We start from the raw sequence: 27,755 nt of genomic DNA on the forward strand, positions 1-27,755 counted from the left end.
TATCTCAGTATCTCTGAGTAAATAATGCTTTCTACTATAAGCACATGGCCTGAAATTTGAGAAGGAGGAGAGAGACTGGTGAATTACATCGACCCCAGTATTTCACTGGTATTCAGTTTTACGCTTGTTGTTCGGCGTGCTGACGATTCTGCCAGCTCACCGCCTTTCTGCGAGTAAATAATAATGGGGTGGGTGAAGAAAAAATGGAAGGTATGGTGTGTATGATTGGAGTTTAATAAAATCAGTTAAATATATCCCCGATAATTAAGTGCTGCTGTTTCTGTTGCTGCTGCGGATCTATTTTAAAACGGGGGCCACATTTTTCATTAATGTTTTACGTAGTGTTTTTGGTACGGAAAGACTTTCAAACTTCGTATACTTATCTATTTTGTGTTATAGAACAGAAAAATATTTTTGTATTCGAATTTATTTCATGTAAAATATTGTCTTATTTCGATAATTTCAACCAATCACTGACAAGTATTCAGTTGTTTATATTTACTCCTTTGGCTGATTAAGCGATGTAAAGCGTATTTAATCTCCATACCTTCGTTTTATTTGCTTTTTTCATTTTAAATTTGCTTTAACCCTAACCCTAACCCTAGGGTTAGGGTTAGGGTTAATTGTTTCAGAATCGTTTGTTTATGTAGTTGGCACTTAATGTATATCGGCTGAATGGACGTCAGTGATTGGTTGAAATTACAGAAATACGACAACTTTAACATGGAATAACTTATGGATTTCTTTTTTTTTTTAAAGAAGACTAAGAGAAAAAGATGTTTTATATGACACATTCTACCAGTGTTCCAAGTTTCAAAGTGTTTCGTTAATGAAAAATGTGACCCCCGTTTTAAAAAAGATCCGCTGCTGCTGTTGTTGCTACTGTAATTGCTGACGGTGTTGTTTATTTAGCGATCAATCTTACTTAAATACTTCAGATAATCAAAAGTGTTTCAGCCTTTACCATTCCGTCTTTTTAGAAAAGGAATATATTATGAAGGAATATATTATCTAATGCAGCGGTCATCAACCTCATTTTTTACAGTTTAGTTTATGTCTGCGCACGCGCGTGTGTAGTTGTGTGTACTGGTATATTTAGGTGTGTTTATCTACGTCAATGTATATGGGATAATTACACCAAAACTCAGTTAACTTATTTCATACAAGAAAGATATCTATAAAATAAAAATGGAATGAAATAAGTGCCGAGCTCGATAGGATTGATTAAAATTCTCGAAGGCGACGCCCCGTCATGATGGCAGTTTAAAACAATGTAAAATAAGATACTTCTCCGTTTATAACTCAGATTCCTTGTCTTATCAACGAACCTTTGCTTCTGTAGAAGTGAAGTGTGTTCTGATTAGATTCAACAGTTTCATAGGTAAGCCATCGCCGATCAAGATATCCCAGAAGGCGCTGTAATCAACAGAATTAAAGTCTGCTACTAAATTCACAGAGTAAATAATAGTTTGCTGCTGGTAGTTTCAACGCCGTTTAAGAAACCTTCTCAATGAGAAAATTTGATCAGTGAGCCTCGGTTCTGCCAAACGCCGCAACTGTTTGGATAGAGTGTTGATCACACTCATTTTGAAATGTGTGCAGTAGAAAGATAGTGAATATTTAGTCTACTGTGCCTATCAAACCAATATCCCAATAGTCACAGCAAGAGCTACTATCGCCCTTCTTAAAGAAAAGAAGGGAACTGAATCACTCTAATATCGTGGAAGGGGTTCTGTTCTTTACAGTAATCGCATACTGCAACCAGGTAGCCAAAATGTGGAAGCAGCTTTTAAAAATCTCACCAGGTAGACCATATCTTTCCGGAACTTTGTTCTTCAGTTGGTGGGTAACTTCACGGATCTTCTTAATAGTTTGTGTAATCTTCTTAATAGTTAGTGTAACCGGATTAGATGAATAGTATGTCAAAACTTGATTTCGGTGGTACAACCGTTCAAATTACCCACCTAAATGCCCACATACATCTGTTCCGGTTCCAGTGGTTACTTGTAGCAATTACCTTTGCATCAATATTTCATATTAGACTTTGCGCCAACTTCTTAGGATCAACTTCGTCGTAGATACCTGAAAGCTTTGTAAAAGTAAATTGGGCGAGAAGTAACAACGCTGATTAAATTTTTCTGCAACGAATCAATAGGTGATAGCGAATACTCGGGTTAGACATCCTAAAAGATATACCATGGCACTGAAACAGATCGTTTATTTCCATGTTCGATACCCTTCGCCAGTTGAGTACTTGACTGCCACTTGAATCGTGGTGCTCAAACGGTCATTAAGATCAGCTCAGATCACATCACATTACGTCTGAGGAGTAATAAACCCTCCATTTTCTGAAAGAAAAGTGCAGTGATACCACCACACACTTGTAGCTTAAATGCCGAATACCCACATCAGTGGCTTAGAACGAATCGAACCCACAATGAGCGGTACCACTTCAAGCATTACTTGCAAAAAGCAACAACTCAAGAATTAAAGTTCCCTGGGAGTAATCGAAATGATTGACTGTCGGGCCTACAAAAGAATTCGCCGAATGGTCTAATCATATCAAAAACAGTGAATCCATTTCCTGCCAACTATTTCGAAGACAAATGATCTGTTCTGCCAATAATAATCGCATGTTCATAGTAGCTCTAGGATGGGGTGGGGGGAGGTCACTGCTTCTATCAGGGACTTATGACATTTTTAAAGGTGACCTCAAAGAGCTGCTTGGATTCTCGATGCTCAACGCACGGTTACTTCGAACCTAAATGACAGTCTCTGTCAATAAAGTCACTCTTTAGTTGCCTTACAACAAAGATTCATCTGTTAATCTGCCTCAGTTAGACTTCACAAACAACAGCTTTCAAACACGTGTAAAAATACTGCATCGCATATATTGAGATGGCATTCAGTGCTGCAATTCATTTCAAAAGCGACGGTGAATTTCTTTTTATTTAATCTAAAGTTAAGAACAAAATTAGAGAAAGCAACGACGGCTTGAAAAAAAAAACAAAACAAAAAAACTATCTGTGAAATAATTATGGCTGAAGAAAGAGTAAGTAGGGTAAAGCAACAAATTATATAATAACTGCTTTGTTGTACTGTTTGGTTAATATTATATAATGAATAATCACTTCTATTTTTATGTACTAACCATGTTGCTGAAGATTATTGGAGTCGAACCGCTCCACATAATCTAGGTTTTCTTCTCACAATAAAGCTATTCATTACAAATGAAAAGAAAGAAGAGGTGAAAAAAAAAGAATGAATTAAATATTGCATAGAAAGTGAAACAGAATTTTTATATCGTTCAAGGTAATAACGATGTCTTGGTGTTCCTGTTGGTGCGATGAGTGGCTGAGCGGGTGAGATGATGCCCATGGAATTCATGGCCGTATCAGTACTTCCTGCTCTCTCTTATCTAGCCCTAAGTATTGTAAATTACTTCCTTTGTTGCACAATATCTAAATCACCGATGATTAATGACGAGCATTTAGCATTTTCAATACTGTATAAGATATGACTTATTTAGGTTTCCAAAGGTATTTGTCTTCTCTACAATTATTGACTACATTCTCATATGAATTATGAAGCTAGCGACATCAATATAATAATAAGAACACTTTGTTCCGGAGAGCAGTATCCGATTTAGTTCGAGGTCTTATCATAAAGTATCGGGATTGTTGCTATGGTAACGGAGCTAAAGTACATGGAGTGAAACCGCTTGGCGCAGTATTTTTACACGTGTTTTGAAAGCTGTTGACATTAAACTCTATCGCACATGCAGGCTAAGCTATAACGTTATCGCTCAATTCCGTTGTTTATAGCAGTGCTTGGAAGTAAACTGTACCGCGTGGTCGTCTCCATCAGAAGTTTTTTACATGAATAGATGCACAAATATGGCTGTTGCATAGACAGTGCCAGTAACATACTAATTCAACCATATATAAAGAAAACTCAAAGAAAAGTCATACATGCATATATATATATATATATATATATATATATATATATATATATATATATATATATATATGTATATATGACAGACCCATCCCTCTCCCCACCGAATGAAAAAGAACTAGAAACCCTTAATGAAGTATTATTCTAGCATAACAGGGTTACCAATGATGACGATAGTACAATATAAATACATGTAATAATACAAACAACAAAACCACCGTAGACCATGGACCCTTTAAGAAATGCAAGTTGTGCAGAACGAAGGACAACCCGTTATGACAAGACTATCGGATATAAAAAATTCAGACAACAAGCATATCAAACGTATATTCCCATCATCAGCTGCCTATCGAATATAACAAAGCTTTCAATACTTGTGCGCATATACACACGCACACAGACATGCACACGCACAGACACTCAGATACGTGCGCACACACACACACACACACACACACACACACACACACACACACACACACACACACATATATATATATATATATCTGTGTAAAATCGCAGACTAGCCGTGGAGAGCAAAGTGTCAACTCTTGGTAAATTTAGCCAGCGTATTGTTGCAAGTTTAACTATTGTCTGTCCTTCGAGATAAAAAAATTAAAAAAATCAATGTCCTAGTTTCACATTCCTTTGAAATAAAAGAATTTTGTGACGACAAAAAATTTAGAAAGAAATCACATTTATCAATTTTATCAACCTAGAAGATAACCTGTTTAACTACGAGTACATGCTTGCTTAGTCATTCGATATCTCGAACTGTTTAAATATATGATCATTGTATTGTATTTTATCATATCGCTGCTATTCCTGTAGTGTTTAACAAATATATTGCAAACAAAATTTGATTGTAATGTTTGATAAAGTTTTAGTTGTTAGGCAGTGTATGAACTAAAAAGGAATCTGATTTATCTATGGCGATAATATGTATTGTCAGATAAAAGGGCGTAGTAATTGCTTTAAAAAGGATAGTACCAGATCAGATTGTTTGTTTTATACCAATCAATGTCTTAATGTCTGTTTTCAAATTGCATTGTAATCGTTGAACAAAAATAACTGATATCCAGTGAGTTTATTTAGTTTCACTTAGTTTCCCTTAGTTTCCTTACTGCTGTTAATTTAGAAATAAGGACTCCTCGTTCGAATCTTGTCGCATGCTCAGGTTTCTAATTGCTAATCCAAGAGCAATGCAAGGGTAAACCAAGAGCAATCCAAGATTAATCCAAGAGCTCATGGTAGTATTTGAAATAAACTTATATTTAACCGATGAAATATCTTAATCTGACTTTGTTAATTTCTCTGTCACTCATATCAGAGACGTTGCATCGCAAATACAATGGACGGATAAAATGATAACGAGGCTGCTGCTACTGCTGCTGCTGATGATAGTGGTGATGATGATGATGCTGATGCTGCTGCTGATGATGATCCTCGTTGTGGTGATAATGTCCTGTACAGATATGGTATGAGGATATTTTTTCACGAAGGCGGCGAGCTGGCAGAAACGTTAGCACGCCGGGCGAAATGCTTAGCGGTATTTCGTCTGCCACTGCGTTCTGAGTTCAAATTCCGCCAAGGTCGACTTTGCCTTTCGGGGTCGATAAATTAAGTACCAGTTACGCACTGGGTGGGGTCGATGTAATCGACTTAATACTTTTGTCTGTCCTTGTTTGTCCCCTCTATGTTTAGCCCCTTGTGGGCAATAAAGAAATTAGATTTGGTACGAGGAGATTTATCAATCATTGAACTGTGGCAACAACTCGATATTTTCGTCTCTGTCAAAAAGATCGTCAGTAGATTTTACATTCAACTTTGTATGTCAGTGAAAGGAATGTTGTCAGCGTTACGGACACTGTCACTGACTGAAGTGGTCAGCGACTAGACTTAACTAACACTGTTAACTGCAGAACGTGTTGATTATGCAAATTAGTCTAGCCAGAATACTTTAAATACTAATATCGGTTGTTTTAGACTTCATTTGTTCATGACTAGTTAAGTAAGGTGTTCAGCTGCTGACGGGACTCTGAGCAAAGTTGAAATATGTATATACTGTTATTCCTTCTTTTTTGTCCCCGAAAATATTGTACGTATAGACATAATGTTTACATTCGTCTTAACATATAATTTTGGCAAAAAATCTATTGGTATATTCTGTAGAACAACATATTATTGGTTATTGCAGTATTGTAATACAGACATCACCCTATCTAACCTTATTATGTTATCAAAAAATATAACAACCATCGAAACTGTAAGGACATCTGGTAACTTGACTGACGAAAGAAGGCCACGAATGACCCGTCCAAATTTTTCCTGTTCCTCTAACTGTTGTTTCTCCTGTCTGCCTTTGTAACGTCTATCTGTCCGGTTGTTTTATTGCCCTCTATTGCCTTTTTGTTCCATTTTTTATACTTACATATACATATAGCGGTGTATATACACCTTTGCTCACACACATACACATGTATTTAGCAGTGAGCTTTGATGAAAAATATGAGAAACATGGTATATAATACTTTTTGTGCGGGGGTTCCTTGAGACGTGTAATTTATTTTAAGGGGTACGCAAGGGTAAAAATCGTTGAGAAACACTGCAATATACTAAGGCGGTGTGCTAAACATTTTGTCTTTCTGATTGTCTGAGTACAAATTCCTCCGAGCTAGACTTTGTGTTTCATCCTTTCGAAGTCGATAAAATAAATATCAGTCGGGAGCTCAGATCCCAAGGTTGCTGATCTTGCTTTTCAACCGTCTGCGATCATTAAAATCAATATTAATCAAGTACGAGGTTCAATATAACCGAATGATTCAATATAACTGAATGATCGCTGCTAAAAAGTGAAAGTGCATTTTGAGGCAGGGATTGAAAATTCACCAAAACAGTTAAATCTACAGCAAATATAGGTTAACAAGTATACTAGATATACTACAGTCAGATGCTTTGAATCGGTTACACTTGTTTATCATTCGTTCATTGCCTTACGGCCATTCGAGAGCTCTGCCTTCAAGGAATTATTTCAAGTAATACACTTGTTTATCATTCGTTCATTGCCTTACGGCCATTCGAGAGCTCTGCCTTCAAGGAATTATTTCAAGTAATACACTTGTTTATCATTCGGTCATTGCCTTACGGCCATTCTAGAGCTCTGCTTTCAAGGAATTATTTTTAATAATTGGGGTTGATCCTATTAAACCTCAATAATTAGGAGATCTGATTCGTATTTCAGCCTGTTACTTATTTTATCGAATAGCCAAGTCACCATTTTAAATTGAGGGAAGTAACTCAGCACGCTAGTTCACGCAAACACAAAACGATTACATACATTCGCCAAGTAACTTACCTTCCTAATTCATTAGCTTACCAAACGCTACACAGAAAAGAACACTTACCCAAGATACGGCCCTGTGGGGATGGAATCACATAACTGTGTCTCTACCTATTATATGTATTCTAGCAACTGAATGACTGTGGCCTATTTATTGAAGTTACTCTTCACTCTGGGTAAAATCTATACAACATTGTGGAAAATTGTGGAGAAAAAAGTAATTTGATAAAAAGACTAAATACCACTGGCAAATAAAAAAGGTTGGGTCTGTTCTATGGTATTTGGGTTACATGTGAGAATGAAAGTTCAATAGTTTTGCTTGTGCAAAAAAATGGTAGAAACGTACTTTGCGTTTGATATTTCAATCGCTGCTTAATATTAATAATATATTATTTTTATAGCTCGTCTCATGGTGTAATGGTTAGCGCTCTGGACTTTGACTTCAGTGAGGTGAGTTTTTTTCTTATAGGCTCAATCGTGACAGTGGGGTGAGAAGTTTGTTTCTCAACCACATGGGTTTGGGTTCAGTCCCACTGCGTGGCACCTTAGGTGTCTTCTACTGTAGCTGCGGGCCGACCAAAGCCTTGTGATTAGATTTCGTTGACGGAAACGGAATAGATGCTCGTCCTGTATATATATACATCGTCATGTATATATATATATATATATGTATATATATATATATATATATATATATATATATATATATATACATATATAAATATACAGCCCCCGTAATTGCCCCTTAGCTCCAAAGGTTTTTTTTATTCTCTCCCTATTTCCTCGTGTTCTCTTCTGTTGAAGAGCGTAGGCTTGAAACGTAAAAGACTTTCTCACCTTCCCGCGCGTCAAATTAATACACCTGTTTATTGTTTATACACCTGTTTTCGTCTTTCATTTCTCTGTAAATTTCAACAATATATATATATATACATATGTGTGTGTGTGTCCGTCCCACCACCGATTGGTAACCGATGTTGGTGTGCTTAAAAGAGACCGATAGCATAAATACTGGAGTCATTTCATTCGACTAAAGTTTCCTTAAGGCGGTGCTCCAGTATGACGGTAGTCTACTGACTGAGACAAACAAACGATAAAAAAGAAAAGAGATAAAAATATAATCAGCCTAATCAAATTTCTTCAAATTCCATCGTTCTAAAGATGCTAAACGGAACGTGGTGCTAAACGTAACGTGGTGGCATTGCTATATTGTTATATTGTTATATTGTTATATCTCATCACGTTACGTCACTTTTCTATTCGCTTCCTTTTGCATGACTGACATATTTTCTAGAAATTTTTCTCAATGTGTTTGTCTCCAATTGCACTGTTACGTGATAATTAATGGAAAGAACATCCTACCCTTAGGTCAAATAGCTTCAAATTCAAAGATTAGCAGTTTCAGTAAGTCGGTTACATCGACTCCAGGGCTCAACTGGTACTCTGTTTTATTTACCCCGAAAGGATGAAAGGCAAAGTCACTCTCAGAACGTAATGACGGACGAAATGCCGCTAACGATTTTGCCTTTTCGCCGCCATCTTATGGTCAAATATTAGCTTCAGAATTTGGCTACACATTTTTATAGTAGTATATAAAGGGAACAAAAGGAAGTCGGCTGATGTAGGATCTGAAATAATGGCATAAAGTGCCATAAACTGGTCACACTGTGGAAATTTGGTGATTTAGAGATTTTAAAAATATTTTCTGTTTCAGGAAAATAATCTAATTAATGCCAATCTCTAGTGTAGATAAACAGCTGCGCATTTTGAGAAGGGTAACGCTCGTATTAGTCAGCTCCGACCTGTAAGTTTATCTTTAATCGACCCCGGAAAGACGAGGGTCAAAAGCGTAAGTTGCTTCATGTGAACAGACAACATTAAAAGGGCATAATTTAAACCAGTGCTTTTGTACGACGTCCATTATCTAAACCGCTTTTGGATGACGAGTAATTATATATTGACTTCTAACACAGTAAAAGCAGTGTTCCAACATGGCCACAGCTTCTGAGTGAAACTAGTAAAAGTACAAAGTATGTTCAAGGCGACAGGCGTAGCTGTGTCGCAAGATTCTTATTCCCCAACCACATGGTTCCGGGTTCAGTTCTTTTGCGTGGCACCTTGGGAAAGGAAAGTATCTTTTGCTATAACCTCGGAGCGACCATTATGGGTGCATTTGGCAGACGGAAACTGAAAGAAACCCGTCGTATAATATATATATATATATATATATATATATATATATATATATATATATAGTTGAAATTTATAGGAAAACAAAAGACGAAGACAGGTGTATGAACAACAAGCAAATGTATTAGTTTAATGCTCGGGAAAAATAGAAAAGTCCTTTACGTTTCGCGCCGACGCTCTTCAACAGAAAGGAATAAGAGAAAATATACAGAAAGTGAATGAAAAAAAACCTGTAAATTTCAGCGGTCCAACATGGCGAATGATTGGAAAAAAGGGGTTGAAAGAAAGGGAGATAGTAATTAAAAAAAAAAAAAGGTTGAATGAAAGTGCTAGTGAGCTAGTGATATATATATATATATATATATATATATATATATATATATATATATATAGGAGATCTGATCAAAAATTGTCCGGCCTGGTAATGTAAAGAGAAAGCTACAACACATCAATTCGACACTTCGAGTTGTCCGATTAAATCGGCCCCACTATGTGATCGGCTCTTTGTTTTCTCAACCCCAAAAGAATGAAAGGCCGGCTTGATTTTGCTGGGTTTGTAACTCAGAACGTACAAAGCCAAAACAAATGCCAATCCACTGATTGTATTTGATAAAATAATGGCACCATCCATGTGCAGAGGTCGGTAATGTCCTTTCTACTAAAATATCTTTTATTTTTTTTATTTGTTTCGGCCATCAGACTTCGGCCATGCTGGAGCACTGCCTTGAAGCATTTGTAGTCGAATCAATCAACTCCAGTAATTAGCTTTTCCAAGCCTGATATTTAATCTATCGGTTTCTTTTTCCGCGAACTGCTGAGTAACGGAAACGTAAACACAGCAATACCGGTTGTGAAACGATTGTGACTGACAGACACAGACATACACACACTTGTATATGTATATATATATATATATATATATATATATATATATATATATATATATATATATATATATATATTCAGTAGGGTATATAATATCATTTGCTAAAATCAGAGCCAACGCTCCAAAAACCAACATAAACTCACGATAAAGTTACACATGAGAAATGCAATACACATGTGAGAAATAGGCTTACCTTTGCATTGAATACATCAGGAAGTAATGTATATTGCAATATCAATTGATTTCACGCTTTGCATGACAAACATACTCTGCGATCTTCAACTGAAAATAACATTTTAACATCTATTTCTAAAATATTCACTACATTAGCTCGTTTGCGTTCCTTAATTTAAACGCCCTGCTTCGTTTAAAAGAAAACTATGTCTGTCTCAAAACAGAAAAACAAGTCTTAGCTGCGCAGGATATCTTTGATTGTGTCGAGAAAGAAGAAAACATTTTGAAAACGGTCAAAACAGGAGATGAATCGTGGGTCTATGGCTATATCGCCGGAACCAGTCTTCACAACAGAAAAGATTTCATGATTTACGGCAATCCAAGTGAATGCGACAGGGCAGCTGTCCCTGTCCTAAAATAAAAAGGGAGTTCCAGGAATGCTTCCGTGATGGACATGAAGCTGGATAAAGTTTGTGGGGTCAGAAAGAGGTCTCCATCGAAGGGGACCAAATGCAGAATTGACGTATTGTAGTTTTCTTTTTGTAGCCCCAATCCTAATGCCTTTTGATCAGATCTTGTACATTTTTTGACTGCATTTCGTCTATAGTTTCACTCAATAATTTTAACATTCACTGAAAGAGGACAAAAGAGCTAATAATAATTAAAACATTTTTATTGTTAATCTGTTTATCTAGGCAGCATTTTAAATTAAATATTTACAAGACATGTTTGTTTATGGATGAAGTGCAGTAGAAAAGAAAATATTGTATAAGAACCGAATGTTCTGCACGTCGGCATTAAGCGAATAAAGTTGCCTTTCAAATGAATTAACTTCTGAAATAAACAGAAATAAAGAGCATGACCATAACACAATCGTTTGACAGCTGATGTTGTGTTTACATCTCCGTTACTCAGCAGTTCGGCGGGGGTAAAAGAAACTGACAGAATAAATATCAGGCTTAGAAAAAGATAATTACTGGAGTTGATTGATTCGACTACAGGTGCGTCCAGCCGGTTCTCCAGCCAGAACTGAAACAAAAGATAAAAGATATTTTAGGAGAAAGGACATTACCGATCTCTGCAAATGGATGGTGCCATTATTTTATCAAATACAATTAATGGATTGGCATTTGCTTTGGCTCTGTACGTTCTGAGTTCAAATCCCAGCAAAATCAAGCCTGCCTTTTATTCTTTCGGGGTTGATAAAACAAAGAACCGATCACACAGTGGGGGCGGGGGGGGGGGGCGATGTAACTGGATAATTCTTTCCTAAAGCTTTTAGTTTTGTGCTTAAAATAGCTACAATCGTTTTAGTAAAATCAGAGTTGAATTTAACTGCAAAAGGATTTCAACACCGAGCATCAAGAAGCATGACTAAGTATGAGTTCTGATCAAAAAGTATAAGTTCAGTTGTTATAGTAACGGAACTAAAGGCTGCTTAGCTCAGATTGACCTTGAACTGTTATGCATGTAGACAAAGTTATAATGGTCTCGCTCATTTCTGTTGTTTATAGCAGTTCTTGGGTGTGGGTGTCTCAAAAGGAAGAACAGGTTTCAGCTGCTCAGGGTATGTTTGTGTCGAGGAAGAAGAAAACATTTTGCAAACGGTCAAAACAGGGGATGAATCATGGATCTATGGCTAAATCCCCGGAACCAGTCTTTGCTGTAGAAGAGAAAATTTCATGACGTCGAGGCAATCCAAGGAAATGCGACAAGGCATCTGCTCCCTATCCTAAAATAAAAAGGGAGCTACAGGAATGTTTCCGTTGATGGACACGACACTGGATAACGTTTGTGGGTTCAGAAAGGGTTCTACATCGAAGGGGGCTAAATGCAGAATTGATGTGCTGTAGTTTTCTTTTTGTAGCACCAGCCCTGAAGCCTTTTGATCAGATCTCGTACATTTTTTGGCTGCATTTTGTCTATAGTTTCACTAATTTTAACATTGACTGAAAGAGGATAAAAAGCTAATAATAATTTAAACATTTTTATTGTTAATTTGTTTATCTAGGCAGCATTTTAAATTAAATATTTACAAGACATGTTTGTTTATGGATGAAGTGCAGTAGAAAAGAAAATATTGTATAAGAACCGAATGTTCTGCACGTCGGCATCAAGTGAACAAAGTTGCCTTTCAAATCAATTAACCTCTGAAATAAACAGCAATAAAGATCATGGCCATAGCATTTGCTAATCTGAATAAATAAGACCGTATAATGAATATACGTAAGAACTAAAAAGACACTGTCAACACACACACACACACACACACACACACACACACACACATCGCCCACACACATCACCCACATACACACGTACGCACACAAAAGCATACACACACACACACACACACACATCGCCCACACACATCACCCACATACACACGTACGCACACAAAAGCATACACACACACACATCACCCATACACATCACCCACACACATCACCCACACACATCACCCACACACATCACCCACATACATACGTACGCACACAAAAGCATACACACACACACACACACACACATCGCCCACACACATCACCCACATACACACGTACGCACACAAAAGCATACACACACACACACACACATCGCCCACACACATCACCCACATACACACGTACGCACACAAAAGCATACACACACACACACACACATCGCCCACACACATCACCCACATACACACGTACGCACACAAAAGCATACACACACACACACACACACACATCGCCCACACACATCACCCACATACACACGTACGCACACAAAAGCATACACACACACACACACACATCGCCCACACACATCACCCACATACACACGTACGCACACAAAAGCATACACACACACACACACACACATCGCCCACACACATCACCCACATACACACGTACGCACACAAAAGCATACACACACACACGCACACACACACACACATCACCCATACACATCACCCACACACATCACCCACACACATCACCCACACACATCACCCACATACACACGTACGCACACAAAAGCATACACATACGCACACACTCACGGCATTTCTTCCGTCTTGAAATCCGAGTTCAAATGTCGCCGAGATCGACTTTGCCTTTCTTACGGAATCGATAAAATAAGGGGCAAACTGAAGCATTTGACTCGAGCAAAAAAAAAAAAGTGCAATAGGCGTACAACATGTAGTAAACGAATATGTAAAAAAAGGGGTGGTGGTGGCGAACGGGGGCGGGGGGGAGAGATCTCGGAAAATTCACATCGGGAATGTTCCGAGTCCTCTCTTCACCACTTTCCCATCCGTCGGCGAATTTTTTTCTTCATATTCGTTTACTACACATTATTTTACACCTAGTACTCTATTTAAAAAAAAAAAATTGTGACGGGGTATGGGTGGGGTGTGGAGTCGGATAATTCGCACGATCCAGTAACTCGGGTCAAACACTGGAGTTTAAAGGTCAAGGTCTGAATTTTCCGAGTCCTCTCCCCACCGTTCGCCAGCGCGCATCTTTTTTCATATTCGTTTACTACATGTTGTTTTACACCTATTACACTTTTTTATCCTTTTTGTGACCGGGTGTCGAAGTTGGGTTATTGGATCATGTGAATTATCCGGGTATGCACGCCACCCACACCCCATCACAAAAATTGAAAAAAAAATAGTGTACAAGGTGTAAAATAACGTATAATAAACGAATATGAAGAAAAAAAATTCGCCGACGGACGGCGAGTGGTGAGAGGACTCGGAACATTCCCGATGTGAATTTTCCGAGTCCTCTTCCCCGCCCCCGTTCGCCAGCGCGCATGTTTTTTTTTCATATTCGTTTACTACATGTGGTTGTACACCTATTGCACTATTTTTTTTTTGGCTCGGATCAAACACTTTAGTTTGACCCCAGAATTTGAAACCATTATTAAGGCTAGCAGAATTGTTACCGCACCAGACAAAATATTCAGTGGCACGTCATCGGATTTTACCTTCTGAGTTCAAATTCTGTCGAGGTCGACTTTGACTTTCAACCTTTTTGCGTCAGTAAAATTAGTACCAGTTGAGTACTGGGGTCGATGTAATTGACTTTCTCTCTCCATCGAATTTGCCGGATCGTGCTGCGTTATTCTTTAAATGGTATTTATCTAAATCAAGTTGATTATATAGCACAGGTCTTGGTAAGTTTTTAGTAATTTAGTAATTTTTTTAAATTAGAAATTGTCATTGAGCAAATGATCTTTTATTCTTGAAGTTCTGTACTCTTTAAAGCCTTCGCCAAAACAAAAAAAAAAAAGGAAAAAAAAAAGAACGGCAGAAATAGGAATATCGGAATGTAAAGCAATCGTGGGAATATAATTGATCTTATAACATCAGAGGAAACATACAAATCTAAATATTGGTTTCAAATTTTGGCACAAAGCCAGACATTTCAGGCGAGGAGGATAATCGATTATCTCGACCCTAATAATCAACCTGTACTTGTTTTATCGATCCCGGAAGAATAAAAGGCAAAGTCGACCTCGGTGGAATTTGAACTCAGAACGTAAACACGGACGAAATACCGCTAAGCATTTCGCCCGGCATGCTAACGTTTCTTATTTCTTTATTGCCCACAAGGGGCTAAACATAGAGGGGGCAAATAAGGACAGACAAAGGGATTAAGTCGATTACATCGACCCCAGTGCGTAACTGGTACTTAATTTATCGACCCCGAAAGGATGAAAGGCAAAGTCGACCTCGGCAGAATTTGAACTCAGAACGTAAAACAGACGAAATGCCGCTAAGCATTTCGCCCAGCATGCTAACGATTCTGCCAGATCGCCGCCTTTCTGTATGTTTTCTTGTAAGAAGGGATGACCACTAAGTGAATATCTGATATGCTAGAAAAAGATCACCTACGATCTAACCACAAAGAAAAGAATGTTCTCTAGAAAAAGTTCAGCAGACGCAAGAACATAAGCGGGCAAGACAAAATGAAACGTTGATTGTTTTCAACCATCACCATCGCCAGTACAACTGCCATACACACACCATTCAGACATCTGACGCTGCCACTTTCCCCTCCACCACCATCACCACTGTTTTTCACATCACTTACCATCATCCACGATTGTCCCGGCTACCACCACCCCCACCACCAACCACCACAGAGATGACTTAAGGAAGTCATGCAGCTACTCTCCCAGGTTACCGGCAATGCCAAGATCTCGTAGCTTATGACATATCGTGCCGTGATCTAACTAATCAAATGCCTTTGCAATGTCAAGGTGAATCACACTGATATCTGAATGGTCAAGCGGCTTGGAAGAAAGTCGTGTTGTGCATTGCTCAGTGGGTAATTTTCTTCTAGGAACATTATCAACTTCTTCCTGATGATTCACTCCATGACTTTACTACTTACATGTGAAGTCAGAGAGATTAGCCTATAGTTTTGGGCCTCTGCTCTGCTTCTACCTTTGTGGATAAAGCATATGATGTCTTCTTCCAGCTTTTTAGGAAGTTTACCTCTTGGAAGGAAACCTTGGCAAAGTATCTGAAGTGATTTCGCTAAAGCCTGTTTACATGGCTTCAGGACCAGGCTAGCCTATGTCAAGATGGATTTTTATGTATTCTTCTTCCCACTTGGATTTGAAATGTTGCCACAATTATAATATGTCTATTCTACTGTAATTTTCTACATTTTCGTGCCGCTGAAGATTGCTCTACGCATTACTTAAATAAATGGAGTAGCATGAAACGTGCGTACTGCAATCATCTTTAAAATTCGTGTTGCTTATTTTGATTTATATATATATATATATATATATATATATATATATATATATATATATATATATAATGTGCGTGTGTGTATCTAAGTATGTATAAGAAATACATCTTTTTCATATGGAATAGAAAAAAGAAACAGCTATTTTGGAACGAGATAATGGGTACTTTAATGCCGTCACTTGTTAAGTAGCAACTCTAACCAGTAATTATGGAATACTTAACCTCTATAATGGAAACCACAATGTGAACAAAATAAACATTTACGTTTCTCAACTTGCTGCTGCCAATTGTGTAAACATTATCCACACTCGCCTTAATGTTTTAGTTCATTGTTCCGGTTCCTGAGAAGTGTGTAGATTCATAAATGTTTAGTGTATGCGTATGTGTGTAAGCGCGTATAATTATATACGTACGTACGTATGTATGTATGTATGTATCTTTTATGATTATATATATATATAGCCGTAGGCGTGGTTGTGTGGTAAGTAGCTTGCTTACCAACCACATGGTTCCAGGTACAGTCCCACTGTGTGGCACCTTGGGCAAGTGTCTTCTGCTATAGCCTCGGACAGACCGAGGCCTTGTGAGTGGATTTGGTAGACGGAAACTGAAAGAAGCCTGCATGTATATATATGTTCGTGTTTCGTATATATATATATATATATATATATATATATATATATATGTAGATGATGTGTTTATATATATACGTTTGTGTGTGTATATATATATATATATGTTTCTATCATATATATATATATATATATATATATATATATATATGTTTGTGTTTGTATCCCACCATCCCTTGACAACCGATGTTGGTGTGTTTACGTCCCCGTAACTTAGCGCTTCGGCAAAATAGACTGATAGAATAAGTACTGCTTAGGTAACAACCTGTCCCCTATTCCATACTACCTCGTATTGGATCCTATCGAAAAACCAATCTTGAAGAGAGAGAGAGAGAGAGAGAGAGAGCCGGACAGCACAACACAAACAACACCAAGATAACCCACAACTGCGGCTTATGTGCCTGAGACTTCCAATTGCGTAACGAACAGCAACTGGCCCCGATGGTTTCCCTGCTGTTTTCTTGAATGAATTTTAGTTAACAGGCTTCAACAAAACCACTTAAGATACTTTTCCAAAGTTTCCTTACTAGTGGTAAACTTCCTAAAAAGCTAAATGAAGACATCATATGCCCTATCCATAAAGGTGGGAGTAGAGGAGATATTTAAAACCTACAGGCCTGTCTCTCTGATTTCATATATCAGTAAAGTCATGAAAAGAATCGTCCAAAGTAAACGGAGAGCGTTCTTACAAAAAGAAATGACTTACTGAACGCTATTCAGCATGGTCATTCGAGACGCTGCCTCACACATCTCTCACACAGCTCATGTGGTACTATGACTGGGTTTTCAAACAGCTGCTCAACCATTCATATATCAATGTGGTTTTATCTTAACTTCATAAAGGGCTTCAATAAGGTGGATCATAACATGATATGTCACAAGCTGCGAGTTCTTGGCCTATCTGGTGAACTAGGAGAGTGGATTTATGATTTGCTAAAAGATAGCAGTCAGTAAGTTTGCAGGCAATGGTGCCCTCTTTACGGAAACAAATTCCAAGTGGAGTCCCCAAAGAACAGACCTGGGTCAACAACTGGTTGTAATAGTTCTCTCAGATATGTCCATTGTCACAAACACATCCACTGACACTAGCTACGCAGATGGTTCAAAATTGTTGTTTGCAATAAATAATCTTTACCATGTCACAAGTTTGCAGCCGGACCTCAATGCAATACACATGTGAACTGGGAAAAAAAATCAGCATGCAATTTAATGCTGGAAAATTTCAAGCACTGCGCTATCAGCTTACAAATGGACTCCGAAGTACGCATACACAGGGCCCGAAGGCACTGCAATCCCAGAGTCACAGACAGTGAGGGTCTTGCGAATCATTATGTATAAGGTTGCATCGTTTCTCGTGCACATTACCAAAATAGCAACAAAGTACAGACAACTGGCAGGATGAGTACTAAGGTCCTTCAAAACAAGAGACCGAGAATTCATGTTGGCTCTATGGAAGATCTTTGCTCTCGGCTGCCAGAACTATTGCTCTCAGCTGCCTGGTCTATTGCTCCCAGCTGTAGTCGTCGCAAAATGTCACGAATGCGGAACTTGGAGCGAGCTAAAGTTACTATATTAAGAATATTGCCATAGTGCAGCAGAAGAACTACAAGGAGAAGCTGAAAAAGCTACGACTTTACTCCCGGAACGAAGATGCGAGAGATGTGTTATAAGCTGAAAGTTGAGAACCCTGTAGGTTATCGCAATTAACTTTGGCATGAAGAGTTATACAAACACCCGTACCAAACACCACTGCATATACCTTTGGTACCGTCCACTCCATTTGAAGTGAGGACCAAGTACTGCATTAGCTGAGGATTCAAAGACCCCAAGCATATCAATGCTGTGCTAAAAGTATTAAGAATTAAGAAATCTACACATTTTAGATGTGGATGTCTTCAGAATGGAACTGGACATTCTCCTATGTACGATACCAGACGATGCGTTGTCCAGGCAGGAGTTACAATTGAACCGACAATTGGAAAAAGAAAGACATACAAGAACGGTCATATGTAATCCCACCATCCAGATGCAACCAGTCACAGTAAAGGGTTTAAGAAAGGATAGAAATTCTCGGAGTCGCTCCAGCATGACCGCAGCACACGACTGAAACGTATAAAAGAATAAAAGAATATATATCTATATATGGTATATGTTTATATAGGCATATATACATTCATTCATTCATTCATACATACATACATACATACATAAATACACACCCACACACACACACACACACACACACACACACACACATATATATATCGGTGTAGCAACGGAAAGAATGTTTGTAATCTGTGACACTCGAAGCAAGATAACATTGTTGTTTTGTTTGAGTGTCATTTGCTAACAAAACAAACCGACCTCAAACACTAAGTATATCTCCACTCCTACTTCTATTATTTTCATCCCTATTATCATTATTATCACCAATCTCTTCACCGAAATCTTAATGACCTTTTATTATGTTCTGTATTATTAATAATGTTAATAGAAACATTAGTTAGTATTAATATCATTATTAGCAGTTATAGCGCAGCCAGCGGGCAGAGTCGTTAACGCGCTGGACGAGAAGCTTACCGGTATTTCGCCCGTCGCTACGTTTTTAGTTCAAATTCCGCCGGGGTCGAGTTTGCCTTTCATTCTTTCAGGGTCGATGAAATTCCAGGCTTTGCGTCTGTTGTAGAAAGGATTATTAGCAGTTATGAAATATTTAACATTATATACATATATATATATATATAATTGTTTAGATACCCTAAATTATAATTTTAAACAATTATTACTTTTGATGGTTTTTATTCCCATGCTGGCCACTTGATAAAATAGATATTTTAAATATTGATCTTATCCTCATTTATATATATATATATATATATATATATATATATATATATATATATATATATATAAACGATAACAAACAAGCAGCCTATAAGTGACTCTCAAGCTGCAAGATACTTCAACCAAATCTTCGCCAAATTGTTTATTACTGCATCAGAAAGTGATGGACACGTTTGATGAAATAGTCAACTGCTGGATCACAGCGAGCAGAACAGAAGCAATTACGATAACAAATACTTACATACGCACGCACACTTCACATACGTATGCCATCGTGCATACGTAAACACCACACACACACACACACACACACACACACACACACAGACACACACTACACTCACACACACACACACATACGTATGTGTGTGTGTCTGGATATACATATACGTGCAGTTTCCGCCTACAGATTCACTCACAAGGCAGTTTTTGACCCCGGGGCTATAGAAAAAGAGCCTTTCCAAAGGTGCCGCGCAGTGGGATCAAAACCGAAACATGATGGTTGAAAAGCGAGCTTCTATCATAATTTAAAAGTCTTCGTTTTTTAGGGCAACCTATATAATCTGTAAAGAAATGTCTTCTTTAAAGAACATACTGTTAATTGTATAAAACTAACAAAGTTATCCGCTGCATATTCGCTATTAGTCTGTCAGTCGGACCATATGCTCAGTCAGAGACTTCTTTCAACATAAAAATAATATTGAGCGGACGATATGGTTGTGGTGGTCTATTTATGTCTCGGCTCAAGCAGTTTTATGCCCATGTGTGTGTATGTGTATGTGTGTGTGTATAAACATATGTCTTTATATACATATATATATATATATATATATATATATATATATATATATATATATATATATATATATATATATATATATATATATATATATATATATATATATATATATATATGTATATATATATATATATATATATATATATATATATATATATATACATATATTTATGTATATATGTGTACACACACACATGTGGACATTGTATTAATGCCCCTCGCCATATGTGAGGCTGTAAATTTAGGAAAGTATGTAGAAGAAAGTGATATGATTTCCTAGTTGCTAGCTGACACATGAATGCTGAACTAATAAAATCGAACGAAGTTTGTAGGAATTCTTTGCTAGTAACTTGCTGGCATAGGATTGTTAAACAAATAAAACCACGAAGTTTTTTAGGAATTGATTATCGTAAGCAATACTCAGCTAATAACAGGAGCAAAGACATTACAAAATGCAACGAAAGCACTTTTTCTTTTTTGCTTTCCATTGTTCACCTAACACCATATACATATACATACGCGTACACTCACACAAACTAGTTAAAGCTAAATTCAAAAAGTCTTGGTTGCAATTGCAAATACAATTGTATATGTGAGTGCATATATTACTCTGATAGTATCAAGAATAACATTAGCTAGTTGAGGAAAACAGTGTTTCACTTCTCAACAGTTACCCACTGCCGACATGCATTGCGTTGAGTCAAATATTTTGCAATATTTTGGTAACTTATTTATTTTGTTAAGTTACAGCAAAAGCAGCCAAGCAGTCAAAATAGAGGCTACTGGATTGCCCCGTCTGAAGCCTCCTCTCTATCAGTTCCTTAATTTCACGCTGATATCAGTTCTTGCCCTTCGAGACGAGGAACTGCTACACTGAAGTTTCAACCTCCTCTTGGTTGATGAAGCGTCGCGGGCGCAGGAAGTGAGCCATGGATGGGAACAAGCAATGATCCGAGTAAGGTAGGTCCGATCTATATGCTGGGTGTAGCATCAGTTCGATTCACTCAAGTTCCTGGAGTTTATTTCGGTTCGTTCGTTCGAGCGAAATGAGGTCTTGTATTGTCTTGCTGAAGAGTTCACTTTCTGTTAACCAGAACAACGGCATGCATCCGTGAGATGCCGAACAACAAACAAGATGAGGACAAATATCCGTCAAATGTAAATAACGTAAGTAACGTACATAATTCCTCATCTCTTAAATACAGTGCTGTTTCTATTTACGTTTAGCTTAATTAATGATCAAATCAAAATAGATATGCCATAATTAGCGACATACAAGTCGATGTTGTATACAACGTAAACATGGAACGCAAACATTCAAGCATCGTCTCTACTTTTTTAAAATTCTGCTGCATTTCACATGAAATTTTTAGTCCCCCAAAGTCATTTTGATTTATCAGCCAACCCATCTTTTTGGATTTAAAGTTTGTTTTGAGAAAAAAATATAGTAAAAAAATCTGAAAATTTCATTCGCTGTTTCTTATAGCCGGTTCCGGGATTTTAATAAACACTTAAAATCTTAGGATCACAATTTTTCACAAACAATTCCTAGTGACACATTTTCATAAAAATGTAATTTTACACGAAGGCTAACAAAATGAAACTTTCGGAAATACAAACATTTACACAGCTTTGCATTAAAATCAACAAAATGTTATGTAGATACCACATACAAAATGTATATATTAACGGAAACCTGTGTAAATTATTTTTTTTCTTTGAATTATTTTGGATATTTTTGGAAATTAATTTACATCAGCAATTCCCTTTGCTGACTAATAAAGATTTTGAAAACTTTGAATAGCCATCAAAGATGAAAAACTAATATTGAGCTCGACGGAATTTGAACTCAGAATGTAAAATTGGAGGAGATGCTATTACACAATTTTCCCGACGTGCTAACGATTCTGTCAGCATGCCGATTTAAATCGAAATCTAATACCAATGCTAAGTAATTTAAATCCTTAGTAGTTTTATTTTTATTATTTTAATTTTTTAATCAAATAAATATTCATGAATTTGCCATACGAAACCTGCTGCTTTGAGCCTGTGGACCCACTCAGCTAAGAATCTGGTCTTCCCAGATTTTCTGACTATGGCTGGTAACAGGTATCCGGTGATACTTGAGGGACGCCCCACCCCCACCCCAAGTGTCACATGTGCTTGGAACCAGGCCATATAAAAAAGAACTGTCCCCAGGATCAGAGTAGGGTTCTGGAGTAATTAGCTGAGGAAGAGCCCCCCCCCCCACTCCTCGTTCGGAGGGTGAAAGAGAGATGGTCGAAGAGGTGGAGGCCTCCTCGACGAAAAAGGGCCGAAAGAGGAAGAAGGAGGGTGGAAATGGTTGTCTACCGAGAGATCCTAAGGCTGCGGGAGGGAAGGAAAATCTTTCGGACAAAACGGAAGAACTTCACCCTCCCGTGGCAAAAGAAAAGAAAAGAAAAGAAAAGAAGAAGAAAAACGGGGCATTGCTGGTGGTTACTAAAACTCTGCCGGCGTGTCCCGAAACCCCGTCGGTAGGAATTGTGCCACCGACGGAAGAAACTGTGGCCCCTGCCTATGTGATAGACACGAGGAGTTTGTAATTCCTCTTTCACAAGGGAGGGGCTTTAGAGAACTTCGTAGAGAAGGTAACAAAAAAAGGCTGGGGGGAAGGAGTTCTGTCCTGCATTGAGGACCCTGATTGTTCTCCGCAGGTGGCTCGGAGGTCATAAGGGAAACTGACTTGTGCAGGATAATGAGCTCCTTTTCTAAGGATATATTTAAATTTATGCTAAAGTGTCCCGACTTGACACCGTCCAGGTGCTTCCTTGCGGCAGTGTGCCTAGTCGGGCATGAAAGTAAGAGGCTCTAATGCCTCGAGTTGTAAAAAAGGTAAGAGGCTTAGTGCCTCATTTGAAAGGACCTGGTGTCCCAATGAACTATAATAAGAGGTTTATAACCTCAATTTGTTTTTATAAAAGAGAAAAAAAGAACAATATTTTCGGGAAGCAGTGATCAGGGGGCATCGTCTGCTTCCCTCATCAATATCATTATTTTACTCATCATTCATTTCATTTGTGTTGTTGAACAGCCCGCATTTGCTGCCATCTATGTAAAGCTTTTATGGCTAATTTGAAGAAATAAAGAAGCTTGCTTCCCAACCACATAGTTCCGGGTTCAGTCCCACTGCGTAGCACCTTAGCCTTCTACTATAGCCTCGGGCCGACCAAAGCGTTGTGAGTGGATTGGGTAGACGGAAAAACTGAAATAAGCCTGTCGTATATATATAAATTTCTATATGTAGAACTGAAAAAAAAAATTCCGCCATTATCAGTAGAGTGGGTAAATATTAAATTAAAAGCTTTATAAATGTCAATGCGATTTCCATCCTCCAACTTTTGTGTAGCAACACTAACAATTAAACAGGAAAAGTAACGCAATTTGGAATACACTGAATATAGGAGCTGACATGAAACTTTTGTGTTTTCATATATATATAAACATAGCTAAGTTCGTCCAAATCATTAATCATTAAGATACGAAGTGGGATATTTGAAACCGCTAAAGGAGAATTACTAAATTATGATAAATTATGCTAATATAGTACTGGAGGCACGTGGTTGAGTGTTTTATTCATGATCGTAAGATTGTGGTTTCCATTCCTGGATCAGGTTATACTTTGTTTCCTTGCGCTAAACACTTCATATTATCCTATTTCAACTAGCAAGAATGAGTAATCCTACGATAGACTGGCGCCCTGCCCAGTGGTGGAGGGAAATATACGCCATAAAATCCGGAAAACTGACGTCATCAACTTGTGGCTCGAGAAGGACTTTGAGCCATTTTATCATTTTATTTTTATGGTGCTAATACTGTATTATTTAGTGCTATATATTTCTCTCAAATATATTTTATGTTCTGAAAACTTTCTTCCAATACTGAAGCCATCATGGGTAAACAAGTTTGAGGAATTCTGTATTGAATGATTGCTAAACCCTGAACATATCTAAAGCGAAACTCAAGATTTCTTTACACAAAAGAGGCTAACGTATGAATATATTCAAATTTATAACTTAGATGTAAGTGCTTATGAAGAATAATAAAAAATGTTAACTTGGTAAAATGTTCTATATTTAAGAGATGAGGAATTATGTACACTATTTGCATTATTTACATTATTTACATTTGACGGATATTTCTCCTCATTTTTCGATATTATTATTATTATTATTATTATTATTATTATTATTATTATTATTATTATAGAAAGGATTGAGGTAACTCCTCCTGAAGATATAGAGTCAAAATTAAAAGAAGAGTGCCATTGTTATCTAGTGAAGTAGATTGACAAATTTATTTTTTGAACCCGTTGAAGATACACCAGATGTCGTTCACTAGATAACAATGGCACTCTTCTTTTAATTTTGATATTATTATTATTATTATTATTATTATTATTATTATTATTATGATTATTATTATTATTGAAATAACATCGAAAATACCTTAGGAATGAGAACCGAGGTTCGAAATTTCCCCAAGACACTTGATGAAGGCTGGAGGGTATATCACCCGAAAAGTTGTGTTCACAACAAACAAGATAAGGACAAATATCCGTCAAATGTAAATAATGTAAGTAATGTAAACAGAAACATCTTTGATTAAAAACATTTTCATACAGTTATTTAGAAACTTCGTTAAATACACTGAATGTCTTAAGTTTATTTACGTAAATTTAGATGCGGTATCTGTATTTTTTCATGTACAAAGTCTACGTTTTGCGAAAACCTAGCTTGAGGAATCCTTATGCAGCGGACTGATATATACTTAACCATTGTGATATGGAGTCCCAGCTCATAATTGAAAGATATAAATTATCGAATTCTTAAGACCATAAATTTAGTCTAGTAAGGGTTTTAAATGTGTACAAATTTTAAAAGTCAACTTGGTGTGTAGAAGCAGAATGAGGCAATTGGGCGAAGTTGTTTGGCTGTTGAGGATTTGGCACGGCTGACTGGATATTTAATCTGGGCGACAGCATTTTTTGACAATGGAAGCAATAATAGAAACGCGCGCACACGCACGTACGTAGAAATACACACATATAAATAGACTGATGGTGAGCGAGTAAGCCAGCGAGAGGGAGGGAGAGAGAGCTAGAGATGGAGATAGAGAGAGAGAGAGTGAAATGGAAAGAGAGAGAGAGTGAGTGGAAGGGAAAGAGAGAGAGAGAAAGAGACAGAGAGCGAGTGAGAGAAAGGGAGGCCGTGAGAATCAAAAATAGAGAAAGATAGAGATAGAGTGCGACAGAGGGACAGAGATACAAAGAGAGGAAGAGAGAGGGAGAGGGAGAGGGAGACATACTTTGTTATTTGAACTCGTCTGACAAGCATTTTCCTTCCTATGTACATACTTTTTTGCTTGTTTCAGTCATTTGACTGTGGCCATGCTGGAGCACCGCATTTAGTCGAGCTAATCGACCCCAGGACGTATTCTTTGTAAGCCTAGTACTTATTCAATCGGTCTCTTTTGCCGAACCGCTAGGTTATGTGGATGTAAACACACCAGCATCGGTTGTCAAGCGATGTTGGCGGGACAAACACAGACACACAAACATATGCACACACATACATACACACACACACACACACACACACACACACACACACACACACACACACACACACACACACACACACACACACATATATATATATATATATATACATATATACGACAGGCTTCTTTCAGTTTCCCTCTATCAAATCCACTCACAAGGCTTGGTCAGCCCGACGTTATAGTAGAAGGCACTTGCCCAAGGTGCCACGCAGTGGGACTGAACCCGAAACCATGCGGTTCGTAAACAAGCTACTTACCACACAGCCACTCCTACGCCTATGGAGAAATATACTAATACGCATAAACAGATAGAAGGATATAGAAGGATAGACAGGCAGACAGACAGACAGATAGAGAGATATACAGATAGACATAGATAGATAGAGAGAGAGGAAGAAAGAAAGAAAGAAAGAAAGAGATAACGAGATAGGGAAGGAGGAAGAGAACGAGAGAAACTTTAAGAGGCTAATATCAAACAAGTCAGCATGGAATCATTGACACCAGGTGGCGCCAAATTAGCTGCTCTAAAATGTCTCTTAAGAAGTAGGAAAGAAAAATTTATCTCGAAACAATTAAAAACTTAGAGAAAAATTTTAAAACTGCTTCGTTTTTGTATTTTGTTTTCAAGATTCTTGATCCAAATTCGCGTATTGAAACAAATTTTGTTGTGCCTTGGGAGAGCCATCACACCAATAATAATAACACACACACTGGTTCAATATCTCTTCTTTATTGTTAGTTAATCGATCGTTTGCTTAATGCACTAGTTAAACAGTCAATCGGTTGTTTGTTAGTCATAGGTCCTTTTCGCAACCTTCTCAGAGACTTTCTCTTTCTCTTCAAGGTCTGTTCCGAGTCTGTAGTAAATACAATATGTTTCTCAGTACTTAACGACACACAATCATCATTAGTGTGATATAATTTACAAAATTATAATTAAATGAGAATTAAATCGTTGAAGAAATATAAATCTGTTCAGTCCTTACCTTTCTTAAAGAGCGAACATGAGTTGTCTCTGCTAAAACAATCTACTTGTTGATAAACGTTATATACATACACGGGAATGGTATACTCTTTATAATTCTATCTGTAGTATTTCAGACAAGTATTGAACATGAATGAGAACACTTATATTCACACGAAACAAACTAATGTTTTATCTTTGTCAAACAGAAGTTTAATTGGTCTCAGCGACGACGCAGTGACGAGAGTAAGAGTCGTGGACTGTTTGAACATACTCAACAATACACCATTTGTCATTGGTATTTTCCACATTTTGTAAATGAACGTTCAAGTTTATATGCATATGTGTATGCATGCATAAATTCATCCATCTATCCATCCATACACACACATATATATATGATGATATATATACATATATATATATATATATATATATATATATATATAATATTCAAAAGAATTCTAACTCTGTCTGTTTTTTTATGTTTTATTTATATTCTTATAAAATTAATGTAGGATATAGAATATAGAATATATAGTATATATAGTAAAATGAAACGAAGTATTGAATGTCTTATTGAATAAATGAAATATTGAATATTAAA

The 27,755-nt window shown here is 37.3% G+C and overlaps 1 long non-coding RNA gene across 1 annotated transcript; it reads right to left on the reverse strand.

Annotated features, from left to right (window-relative positions):
- Positions 1 to 11,224: 11,224 nt before the first annotated feature.
- Positions 11,225 to 27,336, reverse strand: LOC149135842 (uncharacterized). The gene is made up of 3 exons (XR_016241803.1): positions 27,171 to 27,336; positions 19,521 to 19,617; positions 11,225 to 11,579 (listed from the first exon to the last, which is right to left on the reverse strand). It is a non-coding gene; the product is annotated as an uncharacterized LOC149135842 (long non-coding RNA).
- Between the last annotated feature and the right edge of the window lie 419 nt (positions 27,337 to 27,755).

This window comes from Octopus bimaculoides, chromosome 5 (assembly GCF_046866305.1).
Source record: "Octopus bimaculoides isolate indiv1 chromosome 5, ASM4686630v1, whole genome shotgun sequence".
In the NCBI taxonomy this organism is placed as follows: Eukaryota; Metazoa; Mollusca; class Cephalopoda; order Octopoda; family Octopodidae; genus Octopus; species Octopus bimaculoides.